This window comes from Otolemur garnettii, unplaced genomic scaffold, assembly GCF_000181295.1.
Source record: "Otolemur garnettii isolate 467f Iridium unplaced genomic scaffold, OtoGar3 scaffold00110, whole genome shotgun sequence".
Lineage (NCBI taxonomy): Eukaryota > Metazoa > Chordata > Mammalia > Primates > Galagidae > Otolemur > Otolemur garnettii.
In genome coordinates, this window is record NW_003852505.1 from 2027774 (window position 1) to 2036965 (window position 9192).

The window sequence follows — 9192 nt, forward strand, 5'->3', positions numbered from 1 at the left end:
TTATTTTAGAGACAGAGTCTCACTTTATTGCCCTCAGTAGAGTGCTATGGTGTCACAGCTCACAGCAACCTCCAACTCCTGGGCTTAGGCGATTCTTCTGCCTCAGCCTCCCAAGTAGCTGGCACTACAGGCACCCACCACAACACCGAGCTATTTTTTTGTTGCAGTTTAGCCGGGGCCAGGTTTGAACCCACCACCCTCGGTATATGGGGCTGGCGCCCTACTCACTGAGCCACAGGTGCTGCCCAGTTTTTCTATTTTTAGTAGAGATGGGATCTCCCTCTTTCAGGCTGATCTTGAACTCCTGAGCTCAAGCTATACTCCCACCTTGGCCTCCCAGAGAGCTACCTCCCTCAACCAACATTTTACATTTTTGATTGTTTCTTTTTTTTATATTTTCTAATAAGTCAGTTTCTTAATAAAGCATATTTTCCCTATTTTTGACACAATGATTATAAGTATATACATGTCATGAGCTATGACAGTAAAACTGCTCATTGGAGCAAAAACCCTTTCATCAACAAACACCAAGAAATGTTTTATAAAATATAAAATCACAAATAGCTATTGTGTATCATCTTCCCTCTTCTCAAATCTTGTTTCCTCTCCTCCATCTAACTAACAACAAATGATCTTCCTTCTGATTACACTAAAAAAAATAGAAAGAATTAGAAAATGTCCTAAAAAAAATGAAAATGTCCTAATCCTCCCCACTGCCCAATCTACCAACCTGCCTGCTGCCTTTCCTGGTGATCTCATCCAGTCTCATGGTCACATACAGGCTGTTGACTTCCAAATTTGTGTCTCCAACACAGATAAATTTCTCTAAACTTAAAAATCTTGTGCTCAATTGTATAATGACCTCTCCCCTTGCAAAGTACTCTTTTTTCTTTTTAAGATAGGGTCTCATGCTGTTGTCCAGGCTAGAGTGTAGTGGTATCTATGATCATAGCTCACTGCAGCCTCCAACCTTTGGGCTCACGTGAGTCTCCTGCCTCAGCCTCCAGAGCAGCTGGTACTATAGGCACGCACCACCATGCTGAGGTAATTTATAGAATTTTTTGTAGGGTCGCAGTCTCTCTAAATTGTTCAAGCTGGTCTTGAACTCCTAGCCTCAAGCAGTCCTCCTACCTAGGCCTCCCAAAGTGTCAGGATCACAAGCATGAGCCACTGCTCTTGGCTTCGAAATGGGATTTCCATCCCCCAAGACTGCTCTTTTCCCAGAGTTCCCTGTCTCAGTAAATAGCATCATCACTCAATCGGCTGCTCAGACCAGAAACCTAGGAGTCAGGTCTTTCTTCTCTCTCACACACACCTTTATGCTTGACTTTACCTTCAAACTGTACCTGTAATCTTATCCTTTCTCACCACATCCATTACTACCATCATAGTCCAAATAACTTTCATCCCATGCCTGGCTCACCACAAGAGCCTTTCCAACTTATCTCCCCACATCAGCCTTTACTGCCTTAGAGGCTATTCTCAACTCTACAACCAAAGTAATCCCTTTTACAACACAAGGCAGATCACGTCATGCCTCTGTTCAAATCCTCTGATGGCTTCTCCTCTCACCACAATTAAAAGCAAAAGCCTACACAGCCCTGGCTGAGCTGGCACTTTGCAATCTCTAGAGAGCAGCTGCTGTCCCTCTCCCATGCTCCCACTCCACTCCAATCGCACAGGCTCCTTATCGGTCCTTGTACACACCATGGCCGCGTCTTCCCCAGGGCATTTGTACTTGTTCTTTTCTCTGCTTGGAATGCTCTTTCCCAAAATGACATGCTGGCTTTCTTCTTCATTTTAGAGCTCTACTCGCACGTCACTGATACGGTTTGGCTGTTTGTCCCCTTCAAATCTCATGTTGAAATTTGATCCCCAGTGTTGAATGTGGGGTCTGGTTGGAGATGTTTTTGTCATAGGAGCGGATCCCTCATGAATGACTTGGTGCTCTCCTTGTGATAAGGAGCTCTTGCTTTACTAGTTCACAGGAGAGCTGGTTATTTCAAGAATCCTGGTTTTACCTCCTCCCTCTCTTGCTCATTCTCTCACCATGTGACACACTTGCTCCCCCTTTGCCTTCTGTTTTGATTGGAAGGTCCTTGAAGCCTTCACCAGAAGCAGATGCTGGTGCAATGCTTCTCTACAGTCTTCAGAACCGTGAGCTGAATAAACCTCTTTTCTGTATAAATCACACAACCTCAGGTATTTCCTGCATCGCAATGCTGTGAAATGGACTGATAACATCAACTCATCACAGAGACTTTCCCTGAAATAATCTCTCAGCCTACTGCAGGACTCCCCACCCCCCAAACCTGCTTTACTTTTCTCCATGCAGCTCACATCCTCTGACATTATAATATTGCATTTTCTGGTTTGTGGTTTTTCTCCCTCAACTAGAATGTAAGCTCCATGAGGGCAGAACCTTTGTCTTGTTCACTGCTGTGTCCTCAGTTCCTGAAACACATTCTGGCATGTAATAGATGCTCAAAAATTATTTGTTGAATGAAAGTCACTGCTGAGTGCAAGAAAGTTAGGTTCCAGAAGGGATGAGGGAACTGAAAACTAGAGTGGTATGCAGGTGACCTGAGATCTAGTGATTTGAGTTTCAACCTCTGTGGCCAAGATTATTAGCTATTTATTAACATCCATTCTCCTCTATGTCCATAGTTATAGGACTCCTAATTTTTAACTGGCCATGTGGCCACCTAGAGTAAAGACTACTGTGACTAAGTTCTCACTGATAGGATGTAAAAGCAAATTTCATGTAGAAGTTACTTGCTTTAAAAGATAGTTATCATGTTCTTTCCTCTTGATCCTTTACTGTTTTCCTGCTGGCTGAAATGTGAAAGTGAAGGATAGAGCTGGAGTAGCCATCTTAGACCATAAGGAAACCTGAGAAATTCATCAGTGCAGTGGCTCATGCCTGTAATCCTAGCACTCTGGGAGGCCAAGGCAGGTGGATTGCCTGAGCTCAGGAGTTTGAGACCAGCCTGAGCAAGAGTGAGACCCTGTCTCTGAAAAATAGCCAGGTGTTGTGTCAGGCACCTGTAGTCCCAGCTACTTGGGAGCCTAAAGCAAGAAGAGCCCAAGAGCCCAAGAGCCCAAGAGCCCAAGAGCCCAAGAGTTTGAGGTTGCTGTGAGCTATGATGACCCCATGGCACTCTACCCAAGCTGACAGAGTGAGACTGTCTCAAAAGAAAAAAAAAAGGAAATCTGAGAAATAGAGTCCACATAGAGTGAACAATAGGATAGAAGGAACCTGGGTGGCCTAAAGGTTTGTGGGAACAATCACTCTCTACCAGTTTTCAGACTGACTCTCTCTGAAATGTTTTTTTTTTTTAGACAGAGCCTCAAGCTATCCCCTTGGGTAGAGTGCCATGGCATCACAGCTCACAGCAACCTCCAACTCCTGGGCTCAAGCGAGTCTCCTGCCTCAGCCTCCCAAGTAGCTGGGACTACAGGCGCCCGCCACAGCACCCGGCCATTTTTTGGTTGCAGCCATCATTGTTGTTTGGCAGGCCCAGGCTGGGAATTCAAACCCACCACCTTAGGTGTATGTGGCTGGCGCCTTAGCCGCTTGAGCCACAGACGCCGAGCCCTCTCTCTGAAATGTTATGGGAGAATTTTCCTTTTATATGTGGCCCTGTTATTTTGGACACTGTTGCTTTCAGCTGAACTGAACACTAACCCATACAATGCACATACAGAAAGAGAAGCCAAGGCTTTGGAACCAAGAGCTGCACATGAAGCTTGGACCTTCAATTGGCTTCTCCCTCTGTGAAATGGTGAATTTGAAAAAAACCTATCCACTGGTTTCCTGCCTAGGGTTCTGTGGGTTCTGGGCAGAAAAATAGAGCTCACTTGAGAATTCATAACCACTAAAAGAGAAGAATTTTTTAAACAGGATATAAAAAAACATCACCCAAAGGGAGAGAAGATGCATCTGAGTACATTAAAATAAAAATCACACACCTAGTGATGAAAAACACCAGAAATGAAGTTAAAGACAAGCCACAGACTAGATAAACAACAAGGGATTTGTGCAGGAAAATATAAAGAACGCTACAAAGCAGTCCGAAATTAGACAAAGGACCTCATAGGAAACAATGGAGAACGGACACAAAGAGCTCCTTCACAGAGGAGGAAACCTTCATGGCCACCAAACAAATGCAAAGGTGTCCAACCTCCAAACTGATCCTGGAAATGTTAATTAAAATAGCTTGCCCTTAGTGAGTCTCTGTATCAGGCAACACCCTGAGTGCTCTACATAAGACACCATTTCACACTCCTCAGATTGGTAAAACTCATGAAAGCACAACACATAACCAGTTTTGGCAAGGATATGAAGCATTGGAAAGTTCTAGGCACTACCAGCAAGAATACATTATGGGGCGATTTGGCAATATTTAGTAAAGTTGAAGATGCAAATCATTTCTAGAAGAATACACAGAGAAAATCTTGCATGTGTGCTCAACAATGTTTACAGCAGCCATATTGTAATAGAGAAAAAATGGAAACAATAGACATGTCCTCCACCAGGGGAGTGGATGAAAGAACATGGATACTCTGGAATGCTCCACAGCAAAGAACATGAAGGAACTCGCTTTGCACGTGTCAACATAGATAAATCTCACAAGCAAAATGCTGAAAGAAACAGGAACGTTTCAGGGTGAAACATGCAGATTAACATTTGTACATAACTTTAAAATATGTGGAACAATCCTGTATTATTCATGAACATCCTCATTAATGTAATAGTATAAAAGTATTCAAGATAATGGTACCTCTAAGGAGAGATGATGTAAAAGAGATTCTGGCAAGGGTACATACAGGGTGTCCTCTCTGTTTACGACATTTTCTTCTTTAAAAGAAAGATAACATTGAGTTTAACCACCCTCCACGCATATGTGAGCTCTTTGGTTAGTTTCAATTTGACAGTGAATACATGTGGGGTTTGTCTTTAATTCTTTAGATATTTCACTTAGGATAACAGTCTCCAGTTCCATCCATATTTTTATAAAAGGCAATAAGTTCTCCTTTTTTATGGCTGAGTAGTATTCTGTGGTATACCTATAACACATCTTGTGAATCCACTCATGATGGGCATGTGGGGGAGGGAGGGATGGGAAAAAAAATCTACCTAACAGGTACAATGAACACTATTCTGATAAGGGACACACTTTTAAGCCTGATTTGAGCATTATAAAAGTGATCCATGTAACCAAAAACATTTGTGTCCCAGTAATACTTTGAGATATAAAAGAAGATAGCAAGTCAATGTGGCATAGGGTTACACTTTGATAAAGCTACACCCAGGCATGGTGACACATGCCTATGATCCCAGCTAGTCAAGGGACTGAGGCAGGAGGATCGTTTGAGCCCAGGAGTTCACAGTTACAGTGCTCTATGATCACACCTGTGACCAGCCACTGCACTCTAGCCCGGGGAACAAAGCAAGCACCCAACTCCAATAAACAACAGCAATGGCAATGTTAAAACTAAGTAGCAGGTATACTAGTGTTCGTAGGTTAGTCTCTATTCATTTCTGGATACTTGAAATACTGACAATAAACATATAAAAACGTAATCCAGTCATTTTGAAAAAAAAATTAGAAACTAGCCAAAAAATTATATCTCATCATCCAGAAATGTTAACAGTTTCACCTAAAATTTTTCATTGATTTCAAGTACTTATTGAACCCCTACTTTGTACCAAATCAGGATACCGGATAATTTTTTTTTTTTTCTGAGACGGTCTTGCTCTGTCATCCTGGCTAGAGTTCAGTGGTGTCAACATAGTTCATAGAAACCTCAAACTCCTGGGTTCAAGCAACCTCCTGCATCAGCCTCCCAAATAGCTGGGACTACAGGCACCCACCACCAGGCCAGGCTAATTTTTCTATTTTTAGTATAGATGGGGTCTTTCTCAGGCTTGTCCTTGGCCTCTCACAGTGCTAGGATTACAGGCGTGAGCCTGTATTAACACGTTTAATCCTCACAACTACCCTCTGAAATAGGTACAATTATTATCATTGCCATTCACATTTTCAAAAAGAGGAATCAGAGGCACAGAGAATAACTTAGAGCTAGTAAATGGTGGGGCCAGGATTCCTACCAGGCTGTCTGGCTCCAGAGCCCTTGTCTTAACTGCTATGAAATCTTATTTTTTATGTTCAGTATTACTAATTTGACAATAATACCATTTTTGGTTGTTGTGTGGCAAGTGGAACCATTAGCAAGAGTTGGTATTTGAACTCCAATGTGGCATTACCTTAATTGATCTCACTTTATGAAATGAGTATAATTGATCTCCTTAATCAGACACGAAGCTTCTGAAAGGTAGACACCATTTTTTAAGACGATACTTTTTTGTAGATCACTGTGTACCTTCAATAGTGTTATTTGCCCACAGAAGGTTTTCAATACAAGGTTGAAATGATTGAAGGAAACACAAGAAACCCACTAACCTTTCCACATGGAGGCATGAAAAGTTTAATTTCCAGCTGGGCACTATGGCTTATGCCTGTAATCCCAGCACTTTGGGAGGCCAAAGCAGGAAGATTGCTCAAGGCCAAGAGTCTGAGACCAGCATAGGCAACATGGTGAGACCCTTTCTCAACAAAAAATTCAAAGAAATTAATGGAGCTTGCTGGTACACACCTATAGTCCTAGCTACTCAGAAGGCTAAGGCAAGAGGATTGATTGAACAAAGAAAGAGGTTGCAATGAGCTATGATCGCACCACTTACACTCCATTCTGGGCAACAGAGTGAGACCCCATCTCCAAAAAATATTTTCTGAAAGGTTAATTTCCTAGGCCAATCAGGAAATATAGCCCTCAAGGGAGTCTTTTCTGTTATTTTGGTTTTCACGAAACTTTTTGTTAATAGCAACTGTATGGAGATGTAATTCACCCATTTAACATGAAGTCAATGGTTTTTAGTATAGTCATTGCGTTGTACAGTCGTTACTACAATCAATTTTATAATATTTTCATCAATTCTTAAAAAACCCTGTGCCTATTTGCTAATGTTCCCTTAGCAGTTTCTCCTCCTTACCTCCCAGTCCTCTCCTCCAGCTCCTGGCAACAATAAAACTACTTTCTGTCTCTATTATAGAGTTGCCTCTTCTGGACATCTTATATAAATGGTATCATAACACGTGGTCTTTTGACTGGCTTCTTTCACTTAGCATGATGTTTTCAGTGCAGTAAAAAGGAGTCATTCATTAACCTTTTAAGGCAGCCAAATGACTAACACACTGCAAGATCTCAGATATATTTCTACTTTTTATTGTTTACATTTTTGCTGTGGAAAAATAAACGTAACATAAAAATTGCCATTTAAACAATTTTAAGCTCACTGTTTCATGACATTACGTACATTTGTATTATTCCACAACCATCACTACCATCCGTCTCCAGCTTTTCCATCATTCCAAACTGAAAACTCTGTACCCATTAAACAATAACTCCCAAGTCCCCTTCCTCCTTGCCGACCCCCCCCCCATTTTGGAGACACAGTCTCCCTAAGTCACTAAGTCACCCTGGGGTTGAGTGCTGTGGCTTCCTATCTCTCAACAACCTCAAACTCTTAGGCTCAAGGGATCCTCTTGTCTCAGCCTCCTGAGCAGGTGGGACTATAGGTGCCTGCAGAGATAGAGTCTCACTCTTGCTCAGGCTGGTCTTGAACTCCTGAGTTCAAGCAGTCTACCAGTCTTGGCTTCAACAGAATGCTAGGGTTACAGGGGTGAGCCACCATGCCCAGCCTATAACCACTATTCTACTTTCTTTCTTTCGTTTTTTTTATTTTTGAGACAGAGTCTCAAGCTGCCGCCCTGGGTAGAGAGCTGTGGCATCACAGCTCACAGCAACCTCAAAATCTTGGGCTTAAGCAATTCTCTTGCCTCAGCCTCCCAAATAGCCGAGACTACAGGTACCCACCACAATGCCCAGCTATTTTTTGTTGCAGTTGTCATTGTTGTTTAGCTGGCCCCAGGTCAGGCTGAAACCCGCCAGCTTTGGTGTACGTGGCTGGCGCCATAACCACTGTACTACGGGTGCCAAGCCCACTATTCTACTTTCTATATCTATGAATTTGATTGTTCCAGGTACCTTATATAAAAGAATAATTTGTCCTTTTGTGACTGGCTTATTTGTCCTTTTGTGACTGGCTTATTTCCCTTAGCATAATGTCTGCAAAGTTTATCCATGTTGCAGCCGATGTTAGAATTTCCCTCCTTTTTCAGGCTGAATTATTTATCTTCCAGTGTGTGTATATATATATACACAGTGTGTGTGTGTGTGTATATATATATATATATATATATATATGTCACACTTTGTTTATCTATACATCCACTGATGGAATTTGGGTTGCTCTCACCATTTGGCTATGGTGGATACTGCTGCTATGAACATGAGTGTACAAATATCTGTTCAAGTCCCTGCTTTCACTTCTTTGGGCTATATATTTAGAACTCTAATTACTGGCCGGGCAGGGTGGCTCATGTCAGTAATCCTAACACTCTGGGAGCCCAAGGCGGGTCACCTTGGGGTTGAGTACTGTGGCATCATATCTCATACCGATCCTGAGCTCAGGATTGCCCTGAGCTCACAGATTTGAGACCAGCCTGAGCCAAGTCAGAGCAAGACCTTGACTCTAAAAAAATTAGTCAAGCATTGAGGCAGGAACCTGTAGTTCCAGCTACTTGGAAGGCCAAGGCAAGAGAATAGCTTAAGCTCAAGAGTTTGAGGTTGCCGTGAGCTGTGACACCACGGTACTCTACCAAGGGTGACAAAGTGAGACTGTCTCAAAAAAAAAAAAGGCTAATTACTGGGTTATATGGCAATCTCATGTCTAATTTTGTGAGGTCCCTCCATACTGCTATCCATAGCAATACCATTTTACTTTCCCAGCAGCAACACACCAGAGTTCTAATATCTCCACATTTCAGTCGTCTCTTATTATTTCCTATTTTTTTTGGTAATAGTCATCCTAATGGGTGTGAAGTGGTTTCTCACTGTGGTTTTGATTTGCATTTCCTTAATGATTATGCCTTCTTTTTGTCTATATGCCTTATTTTTATTATTTATTTATTTTGAGACAGAGCCTCAAGCTGTCCCCCTGGGTAGAGTGCTGTGGCATCACAGCTCACAGCAAACTCCAACTCCTGGGCTCAAGCGAGTCTCCTG